Below are 15,890 nucleotides of genomic sequence, written 5' to 3' on the forward strand. Positions count from 1 at the left end.
GGATTTCCCTATTGGAATAGAAGAATCAAGATCAAGTTTTCATGTTTTACCATACACACATTGTGCATGGCCAATCAGAATTTGATGCCAGATAAATTACGATGAGAAAATGATTTGTCAATGAAGAGTGTCACGTTACTTTTGGTGGAGTACGCTTAGCCTCTTGCTTGGCGTCAATCTATTTACTATTATTTATATTTATATAAATAATATTTATAATAATAACATTAAATTATTTTTGTCTGGGTTTTTTGATACGTTTTTTACATGCAAAGTAATTTTTTAAAGGTTATAGATTGATTCTCATATTACAACAATTAGCCACGTGGAACCTTTGGTTCCTCAAGTTGAATACTATTTCGTTACAATAAGTTTCTGCCAAGGTGTTTGGTCAGATTCTACGTTATGCGACTCGGTCGATCATTAGGTCGCCGATCAATAGATGTTTTACGCCTAACCTCAAATTTTCAATATTTTATATAATATTATATAGGTAGCAAAATTATTTTCATTTCTATTCGGCCGTTGTAAATTTAGCGATGATGCCTGATATTAACTAATCTTTAAACATTATCATCTTTGGCAATATTAGCCTATTATTCCACTTAGACCTATAAATTTCTTCAAATAGGAATTTTTATTTATCCTCCGAAAGTCAAACGTTACAAGATATATGAAATATCTTATCCAAGAAAGATTTTATGCTTGAAGTTAGTATGGGGATATTATGCCCTATAGTGAGTGATAAACTCAATGATAAGATAAGTTGGAATATCAATGATAGCTGAGACAAGCTTGATCAGATTAAATGTGGGTTCTTAACAAAAATCTGGTGTGGCGCACTCACACAACTTTCCTTGCCGTTATGAAAATTGATCACCTGACGCTAGTGTTCACGCGCATCTCAAGTCTACTATTCAAAGATCTGAGCCAGCTGGTGATAGCAAAATAGCGCTGGAGACACATGAGCTCTGCTATCTCTTCATAGTCAATCATTCAATAGAATCAACAGTTGCCAACAGTTTGCAATTGAATAATCACATTTTCTCGAATTTCAAGCTTATTTTCAATTTTAGGTGAACATTTTACTGGACATTGATTATAGAGATTTTCATGCTCAATCCAAATTTCCACTTGAAATTTTTTGTTTAAATTGTATCTGAAGCCAGATAGTTTGGAATCTTTTTTGGATTCCACTTTTTTCACTTTGTCCACTTTTTTGGACTCAGGGGACCTTGAAACGTATAGAAATTTGGAAATTGGGGTACGTTAATTTTTTCGGAAAGCAATACTTTCGAAAAAAATTCTAGGAAAACGTTAAAAATTCTAGGACTACGTTATTTTCCCTATATATTAATGTATACATAATATAATGTTATAACATAATGTAATATATTATACTAACAATCATGGGAGGAGCAGTTCCGAGTCAAATCATTGTGGAAATCAGGTTATAATGATTGTAATAAATAGCATAAATTATCAAACGCCCTTTTTTGAACATTTTTAAAACCGTTTTGAAAAACAGTTTCGGGTTGAGTCAAATCATTTCAAATCACTAACGGTTAGTGCTTGTAATAAACAAATAAAAAAATTCTCAAAAACCCTTCTGTTAACAGTTTTTAAAAACCTTTTTAAATATTAATCCTACATTAATCCACCTGATCTGATACAGGTTGGTGGTGAACATGAAGTCATGATGCTAGGAAGCCTCCCAGGGGAGAATAAGTAGCAGTGGATAAGCTTAGCAGGAAGCTAAGACAAATTCCCAGAAGTGAATAATTTATGATGGATTGCTTTGCACTATTCATAGTGAACTGTTATGGAGTAGGAAATCGATAGCGCATGCCTGTCACATTCAAAGGGTGTGAGACTGGAAGAGAGAACTCTGAATGAGAGAGTCAGAGAGAGATAAGGATATGGAGAGAGAGTGGAGCGCGTTCTTTGCTGGGTAGAAATGTTAACGAAGGGCCAGACGTACTTCACGGAATGCGAATAATCCACGGATCTGCAATCCCTCCACTCCACACTCCGCCTGTCTGAAAGCAACTTAACTCACTTATTCCGGTCGCGGTTTTCCTGAAAGCGGAAGTCCCGATGCGCGTACAGCGCACTTCGTCGAAAATTGAAAAAGCTCCAAGTCACGTCTCTGAAAAAAAAGCACTAAGAATGCCGGCTCAAAAGCGAGCTGGGAAAAAATTCTTCGCAAGACGATTTTGAGAGGTTTTTGCTGCCGTAGAAGAGAGATGAAGGAACCAACTCATTCTCAACAATTTAGAATTTATACTTATTTTATCTGAGGAAAGATTGAAATGCATTTTCATCTGTTGTACTGAATTTGAATTTTGACAACTAATATCTGCTTACAGGTTTTGCATTACAGATATTCCATCAAACTTGGTCGAATGTGCTGTTTTATAGTAATAGTACTATCAATAATGGAAGAACAAATTGTGAATTAGAGGTAAAGGGATACATCTTCATTTGGTTTGAAAATCACAAATTGCCCATAATATACTCCTTAATTGTAAACATGAACGATCTTTTATGTGCATAACATGGTGTGTAATTATACATTATACAGAGTGGCACAGAATAACGGGAACTTTTAAAAACGCCATAAAACATTAGTGGGAAGGGCAAAAATGATTTAATTCAAACTAATGTAAAGTTCAAGACTTACCATTTGAGAATTATTAATAACATCTATCACTTTTTGACGATTACTTCTTCAAGATGGCTTCCTCCTGCACGAATACACTCTTGAAATCTGTGTTGAGATTCCTGAACGATTGCTGCAACTTGAACTTGAATTGCGTATAGAATTGAAGCTGAATCCATAGTGATAAAATCAGTAATTGACCGAAGCGAAGCTGAGGTCTTAGTTTCGACTCAATCGGCTTTCGTCTGTTTGTTTGTTGGTACCGCAGTTACAGTCGCAGTTATTGTCCGATTTGGATGAAATTTGGTATGCAAGTTCTTTGAAACAAGGCGCAGAAACGTATGTGTAACGATTTTTGATAAAACCTCTGTTTTTTGTAATATTTAAAAAAACCAAACTAGCCTCAATCCAGAAAGGATGTGTCTTTGAAGATACAGCGATTCATTACCATACTTTTTTCTATTGTTACGAGCACATGGTGGGCGAGTCGATTAGACCGTGGTCTGTTACTCTGTGCGACCCAGGTTAATTCTCGTTCCTGCCAGATAATACTAAATTGTTTTATCTTATTCTAATAATATATCATTATAAAATAAATTATTATGATGAGATAGAATAATTAAATTGAATCATATTATTATTATTATTAAATTGATTTAACAAATTATTTTAAAAAAATCTTTATTGTATTGGAGTCCAATACTGCAGTTGTAGAGAAAAATTTGTATGTAAAGGTATAAAGGTAATTTTTTTCCTATTTGTGTAGTTGAGGAGTTGATATTGTGGTAATTATTAACATTAAATTATAAAGACCAAGAAATTGTCAAAAAAACACAGATTCATTGATACTTAGAAATACCTGTTTCGGTAATTACACCATTGTCAATCTCTGATAAACTCTGATAATGACCGAAACCGGTCTTTCTGAGTATCAATAAATCTGTGGTTTTTTGACAATTTTTTAGTCTTTCTCATTCAAAAAGTTGAAATTTGTATGTATTTGATATAAAGGTACTCCTTGATAAGTCCGGTGTCCCTGGAAACAGTGTCTCTAGCACTTTCAATGGAGAAAATAATCGATGACAATCATGGCTAAATCTTCACAATATACTGTACTTTCTGTACTGGCCCTTCTCATTAGATTGAAAGTTGTATTCATGAGAACTACTAGTATAACTATAGTCTACAACAAGTTCATCCCTTACAACTGATTTACACGATTATAGAGTTATTCCACATTCATTATCCAGTCACTTCTTTTGTATTCACCAATTTATCACGATATCAGCATAAAAATAAACTGGCATTGTAGCGCTTCTGCGATTTGAATTGATCAAAATAAAGTTGTGCCCTGAACAGTGAAACTCTTAAAGCCACGAGAGCTCAATCAATGAATAATTCACAGTGGCGTTTACCCGCTTAATAGGTGCCCTAATTTATACGGATCGATCTATTGGGGTTAACCCAATCGCAGCTCCACGCCAAATCGGGCTACGGCAACAAATAATATCGACATCATTGCCTTGTGTGCTAATTTGATAGCATTGTCATGCAAATAAGCAGGCTTTTACGCAAAAACTTTGAACTGGAAATTACTCAGTGATAGAAAAATGTTTAGCCTACTGTTATAAAATGTTGGCACTAACAATCTCAATCTAATTCACGATTTAAAGAATCTTAGACGACATCCATATTGTACAAAGGGAATATTTCCTCCCCGTTCAAATCTTGTTATAGCAGTTGCTTCATTACACGAATGTGATGTGGGACTGACAAGTTGAACTTCAATCTGTTAAAATCTTTTGTCGATTTGAAATGTACAAAAGGAGTTTTTTTAGAAAAATTTTAGCCCACTATTAAAAACTGTTAGCACTTACTTGTTGAACTTTAACCTAAATCACCTTGACGATTTGAAATATTGAAATCTTATACAAATGGAATATTCCTACAAAAATATCCAGCCTACTGTTTAAAAATGTTAGCACAAATCACTTCAATCTAATTCACGATTTAAAGAATCATAGACGTTACCCATGATGTACAAAGGAAATATTTCCTCCCCGTTCAAATCTAGCATCATTACACGAATGTGATGTGTTATCAAAAAATTGTAACAAACTTGCGAATTACATTAGTAATAATGGGATCCAACACCATCGGGCAATTGAATAAAGAATAAATTATCATCCATAGGCTTGCAAGTTATGGCGCCGAATTCTCTCACATAATATCCGGCATTTGTTTCCCCGTAAATTTCGAACGGCGAGATATCCGGGATTTGTTGCCATTACTGGCGAGAGGAGACTAGAACATGTAAAGTTAGAAACACCCTCAATTTTCATCAAGTCTATGACTTTCCTAATGGTGTTACATGTCTAATGGTCAAGAGCGAACCATATGGGTTGGTCATGTATAATATTCGCTAATGCTAATTTATGATTTCAGTTTATTCAAAACTAGCCGTCAGGCTCGCTTCGCTCGCCATATCCGTCTAGCCAGGGGGCTCCGCCCCCCTGGACCCCCGACTGGATCGACCCAAGGATGAAATCAGCAGGCTCGCTTCGCTCGCCTGCATTTTTCATTTGAGCATTTTAATCATATGTTAGGACAATCCAGTCGGGGGCCAGACTAAACGTCTGGCTAAACGGATATGGCGAGCGAAGCGAGCCTGACGGCTAGTAATATTATAATACTCCCAGGATTGAAGTAGCAGTGCCCAATCAATTTTTCCGCGATAAATGCATTTAAATCTTCAACTTCGTGCCAACCTAACAAAGTCAACTCAACTTAATGCCAACCTGACGAAATTATTAATTTAGTTGCCAGTTAACAACTGTTTCGAAGAGGTACTCTATCTAGATTATAGTTCTATAGTAACATATGATATGGAAATTTCAATTATAATTAAGAGATTGGGAGAAGAATAATATACATGCTAAAAGACGAACTTTAAACCCTTAAAACAACCCTTAGAGTTAAAATATTGCCAAAAGATTTCTTAGTGCGCCTCTAAAGGGCCAACTGAACATACCTACCAAATTTGAACGTTTTTGTTCCGGTAGATTTTTAGTAATGCGAGTGAGTGAGTGAGTGAGTGAGTGAGTGAGTCAGTCAGTGAGTGAGTGCCATTTCGCTTATATATATATATATAGATTTCTGAGCAATATATTAGGCGGAAGTTTATCTTACAATGTTTTGAAGAACCATCTTGTCGTCTTGTTCTTTCAAACTCGAAAGTGGAAAATGTTATCTCCACATTTTTCTATATTTTATTATACTAAGATAAGTAAAACTCATATAATAATTAATTGTACTAGTAAGTATAATTAAATCCATTCGAGGAAGCATTTTTTGTGCTTGTTTCCCTGTTATTACCGAATTGGAACCGTTTTGGGCGTAAGCCTGTGGTACTCTTCCCAAACTAGTGAAATTCTGAAGGGAATAGTGAGAACTTGTCTCTGTGAAACATCCCCATTCTGAATGATTGAAAGAAAATTACCTCTTTATACTGTTGTTTTCTCTTCAATCCTATTTTCACATTCTTCAACTACTTCTCATAATCCAACTCGCGATCATTTTGCACCAGCACTTCTACTCCCTCCAAAATACCTACATCATATTTTTTCTTTATTTTCGCTCTCTTCTTCTCCTTTAACCACTTCCTCCTTTACTTCTACCTCCTCTTTACCTCTTTACCTCCTCTTACCTCTTTACCTCTACCACCTTTAGTGGGGAGGATATTTTTAATATTCTTTCCGAAGAATGGACATTGATATGTCCAAAGGTCCGCCAATTTATGTAGATGCATATCAATATAATTATTATCTATAGTTATTATATTACAAATTGCTTTTTCATATCATATACAGTTCAGTAATTATTTTCTTAGTCTATATTATGTAAATTGATCTATAATTTTGCTGTATTGTAAGCTATTGTAAATAAGTGTATAAGCCAGTATATATTGTAATCTACATAAATAAAGTACTCAATCAATCAATCCTCTTCACCTGTGCTCACTACCCATCGTCATAACGGTCAAGTGTTGATGGGAAGAGTATCCTAGATACCCTTTCCCAAGAATGAACAGCTCAAGGTTCAAACTTCACCGTTACATGTGCAAACAATGCCTCAATTTTCGCATATTACATCATCTTTGTTCCACATTATTGTAAATCTCTTCAGTCTATAGGTCAATATCATTCAACATGTTGTCTTAATTTTGATTATTTTCAACGCTAGAACTCAAGTCTAATTAATTTTTGTTATACACATGGATTAAGAAATCTGGAATCTGAAATCACCACCACCTCCTTCTCAGTCACTTTTTTCTTTCAACACCTCTCATCCCCAATACACCTATCGCATTATTTTAGTTGTTCACATCTAGTACATCCACGGCAACTTGTCTCCTCCACCTCCTTCACCTCATCTAATAATTGCTCCTCCTTTCCCCTTCCCCTATTGCTCATTCTCTCCTTCCTCCTATTGCTCCTTCCTTCCTTCCTTCTCCTTTCTCTCCTGCAATTATCAATCTTTCCTCTCCTCCTTCTGCACATTATCATCCCTTCTTCACCGTCTGAACAAACATAAAAAAGTTGTTTTTTCCTTGTAATTTGACTGCAATTCAACACTTTTGTTAATGAACAGTTCAAATCTAGCTTAAATTAATAGGTTTAAGTTTGACACTACAGGAGTATACGACTCCTTCACAATTGAGCAATGTCCATGCACTGTTACTTTCAGTATCACTCACTAACACTATGCTACATTTACACGAGATCTGTTGGCTTCTTCCTTTCCAGTATCCTGAATGTATAGAGTTGTCAATGAGCTTGAATGTTCTGATGATTATTTAGTTTCTTCATGGTTTCTGGCAGCCTTTGTGATCATGACATCGACTGCTTCCAACTGAAGGTCCCTGAAAAAAGTTTAAATGTCTCTCTCCGATAGCAAAGAAAAATCTCTGACAACACTCATCACATTGCAGTTCGCGAGCACTGTAACATTCCTCAGTAGCCATGAGCGAGAGGTGCTGTATTGTGGACACTCAAACAGCATGTGGTGCACCGATTCTGGACACTGCAGGATACATCATGGAATGCATATTAGTATTTGTATCTGATGATATATATCAAACACTTATAAGACCGGTAGTGACATACGGCTGTGAAACTTTGTGTTTCAACGCTCAAAATATGAACGCATTGAGGATTTTCGAAAGAAAAAAAAAAGAATTCATGGCCTTATATGCAAAAATGGAGAGTGTAGAACAGAAGTCATGCAGAGATAAGTAACATTCTGAGGGGAAAAGATATAGTACGAATCATAAAGTCTAGAAGAATCAGCTGGCTGGGACATGTGCAAAGAATGGAGGATAATAGGATGCAGAGGCAGATGCTTGTTGGAAGAATGGAAGGAAGGAGGAAAACAGGTCGCCCGAGAACACGTTGGCTGCAGGATGTAGAAAAATATCTAGCGTGCCTAGGAGTGAGGAAACGGAAGAGACTGACTAATCAGAGAGATGAATGGAGGCGAATTGTTGAGGAGGCCAAGGTCCACGCAGGGCTGTAGTACTTCTTAAATAAGTATCTGATGATATGAGATCGGAGGTTGAGAAAAATGATCCTTGTAGTTCAACTTTTTTGATCCGAGTTCTTTGACAACACGTAATGACGTACATTTCAATGTTTTGGTGTGTTTCAACCAATGATCTATGTATACTAACTCTATATACTTAATATAATATAAATCATTGATTTCAACAGACAAAATCCTATACTATTAAACGAGCAATTTCTGTTTATATGTTTGTATTTCACCGGATCTCGAAAACGGCTCTAACGATTCTCACGAAATTAAGAACATAATAGGTTTATAATATAAAAATTCGATTGCACTAGGTTTCATACCTGAGAAAATTCGCTGAAGGACATTAAAATAAAATTATTATTCATCCTTGGAAAAACAGCTGATAATAATTATTTTGTCGTCTGTTGATGATGGAAGTGAGTGACGGAGTTCATGTGTGTGGGACTGTGTCAAAATTATGACTCAGCTGTTGAACTTTTGTAATCATTCAATCAGGTACTTAGTTCCGGTTGCAAAAAAGCCGGGTTATTTTCAATCCTGATTAATTCCAGAAGAACCATCTTTTTGAAATGATCTTCTCTGATTTGGTTCACGTAAAATTAATCAGGATTAAAATTTTGAATATTATTATAATTTCTTCTTTCGTAATAAATTTTGTATGTTTTGTACTCCAGAGTTAAGCTCGGTTCCCGATATTACTATCTAATATGTAATCTTTTGTGTATGGTTTCAGGTAGTGCGTCAAACTGGCGCACCAGTTCTGGTTCTCGTATCCGCCGCCGGGCGCGGGCAGCTCGCGGTCGCAGACCGACGAGGAGAAGAAGGAGAAGAAGGAGGCCCAGGAGGCGCAGGAGAAGCACCTGCAGCGACGCGCCGAGCGGGAGTTGCGCGAGAGCCAACTGCTCGAGGCATCCGCTTCCCTCGTCGAGGCGGTCGCTGCCACGCAGGCGCGCGAATGTCGCCACTTCAACACACTGTACGTCTCATTCATTACATTCCACTAATTTCAACCATATCCGTATTGTGATTAACAAGATAATTTAATATCATGGTCATAATAAAAACTGCTTCCTTCATTACTGCAGTTGTCAAGTTACAGTTACGTTCTATGAACGACTTAAGTGAATAGTATTGATCATTGTAAGCCTATATTATAGTATTTTATATATTAATATTAATGTACAAGTGAATAAGATATATTAAGACTCCACGTCGGCGTACCAGTTTTCTTTTGCCGACGTGTAGCACAAAGTTGCTACGTTGCACAAAGTGTATTTTTTGTGCAATAAACGATTTGATTTGAAATAATGCGGAGTTAGTTAGTTGTCAAGAAAACATGGTATAATCTCACATAAATTCATCAACCAACAGAGTTACAGTAACTTCTTTCATTACTAAGTTCTAAAACGATTCGAGTGAAAGAATGTGGAGTCAGAACTCAGAACTCAGTGTCAGAAGTTATCAAGAAATCGTGGCATCATTCATATCATTGTCATATCATTTCATTAACCATCTGTTTCTTTCATCACAACAGTTACTAAGTTACAGTAAAATTGCAGTTACTTCTTTCAACACCTATAAACGAATTATGTACAGGAAATGTGGAGACAGAATGCTATCAAGAAATCATCGGTCACATCATTCCATCAACCGTTTCTTTCATTTCCATTTCTATAAGGCTTAAAGGCTGATTTACACGGTGCAAGTGGCTGGTATGCCAGTTTGGATATTGACTTGAAGGTCACTGGTAAGCGACGACTGGCATGCGGTACTCTGTTTACACGTTGCCAGCTACTGGAACATGTCATATGTTGGTGTAGTTCCACAGCAAGCGTGGTTCATGTGAAACTGAAAGTAGTGCAAATCTTGGTTTTTTAAACAAATTACAGAAACGCCACACAGAGTTGCCGTTTAAACGATTTGGTTATGGTTTTGTGTGAAGAACTTTTGTAAATATGTGCCCACGAGTTACAGCGGAAGGAACGAGAAACGTGGATGGACAACAAGACTTTGGTGGCCTCAGAGACAATAATAAGAGAGCTTCATGCTAATAACCCGCAAGAGTATAAAGCTGTGATGAGGCTGACATGAAGCTGGCGCGCCAGTAAAACAATAGTATATTTAGCACCTAGGGCCGAAAAACATTTTTGCCCATGATGAGAACGTTATTTTTCGCCACACAGGAAAATAAACAATACCGGTATAAATATGAGAATAATTGTTTATTAGGCACTTTCGAAAGCAAAACAGGAAGGTCATAGCTCTAGCAAATCTGAGGTAATCTGAATATTAGGAAATTGTCCAAGTATTTTTATTTTTTATTCTGATTTGTCTAAATAACCTAAAAGATTATGTTCAATTATGTAAGAGGTTGAGTTTATACTTTTTATTCTTCCAAATGACAATAAGATGATATTATTATAAATGTTTTGATTCTTGAATAATAAACACAAATAATGAAGTTTTTTGATCAGCTGTTTTAGCACACTTGAAATTTGGCCAATCTGAATGTCAACGTCAACAATGCTTGTTGTCATTGACCTCGGAAGTTTAGGTTAGAAGTTGTATCCTACTCTGAAAATCGAATTTGAATAGTTTATAATATATATCTTATCTGTATTTTATTCATCCAAATAAAATGATAGTATCTTATTGCAGAATACTTATTCAATTGTAGAAGCATAAACTGATTCCGTTTCATAAACCATTTTGTAAACACGTTCACATCAAATCAGAATCAGCTGACTTCAAGGTTATTTTACAGCCCTAGGGCCGTAAAACTTTTACCGGCCTGGTCAGAAAACAATCATTTTCGGCCTCCATATGACGCACGAAAACCAGCTCATTACATCCAAGTGGGGCGAAAAAATATTTATGTTCTGCTGGAACTGCCAGCTGCTGGCGCGTCCTTGATTGCTGGCTTCTCCAGTTACTGGCGTGAGCCATTTACACAGTGCCAATCGTTGGCATCCAGTGACTGGCAAGCCGACTGGCACCGTGTAAATCAGCCTTTATGCACTGTGAGTATGGAGAAATTTACTGGCGGTCAGTGCTTGTCATCAATTACGTTACTTTCTATCAATTTCCATTTGGGCAGATGTTTGAAGAATGAAAATTATTGGAAAATGGCGTGTAAAAGAGCACTGGCCGTTAGTAACTTGCCATCTCTAATCAACTCAGAACTCGTTCAACAAACACCCATTTTCATTAGGCGTATTACTACTCATTATTTCATTAAACTTGAATTAAACCCTCTGATACAACAGTCTCAAAATGAAGAAAATATTGAGAAAACCAACGTTCATCTAGAAACTGTGAGTCTCAGATTCTCCTCAAGCTCAAGTATTGAATTGTTGAATGAATTCTCTCACCAGTTCTGTAATTATCATGAAATTTATTGGACAAAAATGTCGGGCACATTAATTCAAAGCTGTCTGAAAAGCTATGTTGATTTTCATTATTCAATATTTTCATTTCTTTCAATATTATTAGTATAAAACATTGCATTTTCAATTGTTTTACTTGTATTATGTGTTAAGAGAGCAATTACGGGATATTATCCTTGTGCTCTCATATGTATCTCTCAAATAAATAATTAATAAATTATAAGGCTGAAACATAATTGAAGGACAGAGTAAAACATTTGTACTTTTCAGACAGATATGAATTATTTTATTTAGTTATTTAAGTTATTTGATACGTTGCAGAAACATATGAACCGCTTTCAACAAATCGGAACAACTTCCAATTTATTTGTAAATTGTCTAATAGCTAGAAAAATGATAAGTCTATCTTGTCTGGCGCATATAGAATATCACTGGTTTTGCACAGCTACACTCTATCAAAAACATGGAATTGAACACTTCGACCCCATCAAATTTCTATTTGCATTGTCCGATCAAGTACAAACTGCATCGTACCTCAAAGTCCACTCTCGATAATTTATTGGATTGCGATGCATCATTCATATTTAATAGATGGATGCAAACTCGACAACCCGTGTATTCAGGTCTTATTCCCTTGACATTTCATATGTGTCACTCCATCTAAATTTAGCCCAATGGTTGCTATTGTCTGCTATATTCAATTTCGACATCATATCATATTCATTGCAAACATCCACATTTTATTTGTGCACTTACTAACATCAAGCCTTGTTTATTTCATGATATAACAGAAAAATATGTGCATTTCAAATGCGTACAGACACGTTCTTTATCACTTCACATTTTTGACACTCAACTCAGGTTTGTGTCATCCCTATGACTAATTCATTAGAGATAAAAATGAAACATATTACGCTATAGCTTTTGAAAAGAAAGTTTTGCACCTCAAAAATATATCAATGAGAGTTTTTCATACCCAGATCCTTGCTTCCAGGTTTGTATCATCTATATGACTAATTCATTGAAGATTAAAATGAAAAATATTACGCTATAGCTTTTGAGAAGAAAGTTTTGCACACTCCAAAATATATTAATGAGAGAATTCATACCCAGATCCTTGCTTGATTTGGTTGAAGTTTATTCTATGCAGTTCTTTATCCATTAATTGTCATCTTAAAATAGTTTTTCTTGTGGTATTCGATGTAATTCATCTTGTCTCCTAGTTCATCAGGTCAAAGATCATCTAGTCTCTCTATTAATCAGATCAAAAATGTGAATAGAATGAATATTTAATGAGATAGAATGATGATGTCCTTTGAAAGAAATGACATCTACAAATTCTCACTTCATCAATTTTAAGAGGATACATCACTCCAATATGGTTCCCATTTATTATGTCCATGATTTAATATCCATTAAATTAAATGAAAAAGACTAAGAAATCGTCAAAAACCAACAGATTTATTGATACTTAGAAATACCGGTTTCGGTTATTACACCATTGTCAATCTCTGATAATCTCTGAAATATCTGAGTTTAGAAGAAATTGACAATAGTGTAATTACCGAAACCGGGTTTTCTAAGTATCAATAAATCTGTGTTTTTGACAATTTCTTAGTCTTTTTCATTTAATATGAATAATTACCACAATATCAACTTCTCAACTGCAAAAAAAAATCCATTAAATTATTTTAGTGAATAATAAATATGTCAACAATGCTCCATGTAAACAGGAATATGTTCCTTTTTGCAACTTTTGTTCCTTTTTTCCAACTCAGAAATGATTTTTAGAGGAGTCGATTCAGAATCTTCATCGTATTTTATTATCCAAGTAAAGAAAATGAATTTTTATTAAGTAGCATAATGCAAAATTCAGCTTAAAATATGTTTGCTCAGCATGAAAACAATGTGGCAGCACTTCTACTTTATGAGATGTCATTGAGCTTGGGATTCTTCTAAGTTTCTATCCTTCTCTACCATTCATCTTATTCATCACTATTGTGGCACATGTCATTCTCCTCTTCTTGGCTCTAAGGCTCTAGAATTGTATCAATTCCTACTTGTATCAGGTAAAAGAGGAATGTCATACAAAAGAAAACGTATCTATGAGAATTTCTCTCCAACACCCTCCATACAAGGTCGATGGGATTCCTCACGCAGAATTGAAACGCCTAGTTTACTGAAAGCCATCGTTCATCAACTCAGCTAAATTCGATTGAAAACTTTCCCTAAAAATGCGATGGAAACCTCCCTGGGCGTCCAATAAAAATCTCCCAAAAGCCACCAGCCACCGGAAAACTCTTGTCAAAAGGATTTTCCACATGGCTGACACAGAACACGCTTTCCTCCAATAATGTGTCAGATAACGGGCTGAAAAAGAAAAAGGGTCGAGCCAGAACTATGCTGCAGCAATTTGCTTCCTTTTTTCGACCACTGATCACTGTATTCCAATTTCCGGTCGGCTAAGTCAAACCCCCCCCTTCCACTTCCCATCATTCTTCCCTCACTTTCCAATAATTCTCCCATCTTCTCTCTCACTTTTCGACTTTTCTTCGGAAACTGGAATATCATTAACGCCCTTCTGCGCCCAGCGCGAAGAACGGAAAAAAGTTTTGAAAAATGATGAGACAGATTAATCCAAGTGTAACGGTTCAATGAGTTTGACACAATCGATAGAGACCGACAAGACATCCATTATTAATTTGCAGGCCTGTTCTGTCGGGCTGTATTGGAGCGAGAGCGAGCATGAATTTCGAGTGTCATTATTTTCACGGCGGGCGGTCCCTGTTGTTAATCCACAACGCTGTTTTTATCTATCAAGTTTGATTTACAACATGCTCTATGAAGTCCATGCCCTATAAAGCGATTTCCAACAAATTATCGTTTTTAAAATCAACGCTATTGAATATTCTATTATCATTATTCACTTGTTGGTTTTCGATTGAATGACATCTATTTATTTATGACTTTCATTTTCACACAAAAGAACTGAATGGGAGAGAAAAACTAAAGATACTTACTCCTTGTACTATTTATTATATAATATAATAAAGGAGAGAATCGGCATGAACATGTACGAGATAGGAAATACACGCATCATCACGTATGAACTACTAGACTAATCAACTTAGAACTTTGCATATAGATTCTTAATTTACCGAGGATGGTTATAAGCATACTTTTAAGCGTAGTTTTTCAAGATTTCAGTACGTCAAGTTATCAGTTTGCCTAGATTCAATCTATTTCTGCTTTAAACAGCATGGGTTACCAGCTAGTATAAAATAAATGGTTTGAATAAATTTTATTTCTCACAAAACACAATAAAACTCGAAAGGTAGCAAATTATAAAAATTTTGAACAATTCAAAAGAAAACAGTATAAAATGATGTTGAACAATCCAAATATCATATAATATCTGTGACAAATTAGTCACTTTCAAGTGCTATTTGATTCTATGATTCTCTGATGAAATTTCTAATCACTAAGTTAAGTTATCAGTAATAACTGATACTTATATCACGGAGTAAAAACACTAATGGTTTCCTTATTACGTGCTTATATGTACAAAGTCAAAAAATTAGTTTATCATTGATTACTCGTTTAACGTAACGATATTCGTTTTCAATAAATTGTCTAGTAATACTGTTCAATTTGATTATCAATTACACCGACAAAAACTCTTAGTTACATCTCTTTCCATCCCACCATTACACATATCACTTTAAATATTGTCTAAAGTTAGTAACATAAATCAAACTATTTATTTATGCTAAACTCTTTATAGGAAACTATAGTCTAATAATATATATATAATTATGCCGAACTCTTCAGACGAATCTGGATTTCCATGAATATATGGAGTAGTAATACTAGCCATTCAAGAAATACCACCTCAGATGCTTTTTGAGAGAAGGCAAAATCAACTCAGCACAATTCAATCGAAATAGATTTTGTGAACTTGAAGTATGACTCTCATTGTATCATCCCCTCAACATAAACTGATCCGTACTACACTGCGCAAGATTGTCTCTGTCGGCAAGCAATGACCCTTGCCATTTCAATGGCCATCCATTTGTTGCCTGCGTTCGACTCTCAATTTGCTGTTTCAATTTTCCGGGCCATTCCCTTCTGGAAAAGACGGTCTGCACTCTACTTGTATCGATGGCCATTGCGCGAACGGGTCAACTCAAGAGCACCCCAAATATTCGTCCCGCCTGTAAACTACATACTTTATTCCGACCTCATTCATT

The 15,890-nt window shown here is 35.5% G+C and overlaps 1 protein-coding gene across 1 annotated transcript in view; it reads left to right on the forward strand.

Moving 5' to 3' along the window:
• The first annotated feature begins 9,104 nt into the window (after positions 1-9,104).
• The window catches only part of LOC111052455 (voltage-gated potassium channel subunit beta-2), an 88,102-nt gene continuing 81,316 nt past the window's right edge, over positions 9,105-15,890 (forward strand). The window contains exon 1 of the mRNA XM_039425009.1: positions 9,105-9,230. The gene's annotated coding sequence lies outside the window, so the exon portion shown is untranslated. The remainder of the gene's footprint in view (positions 9,231-15,890) is intronic.

Source organism: Nilaparvata lugens, chromosome 3 (genome assembly GCF_014356525.2).
Source record: "Nilaparvata lugens isolate BPH chromosome 3, ASM1435652v1, whole genome shotgun sequence".
NCBI classification, from domain to species: Eukaryota; Metazoa; Arthropoda; class Insecta; order Hemiptera; family Delphacidae; genus Nilaparvata; species Nilaparvata lugens.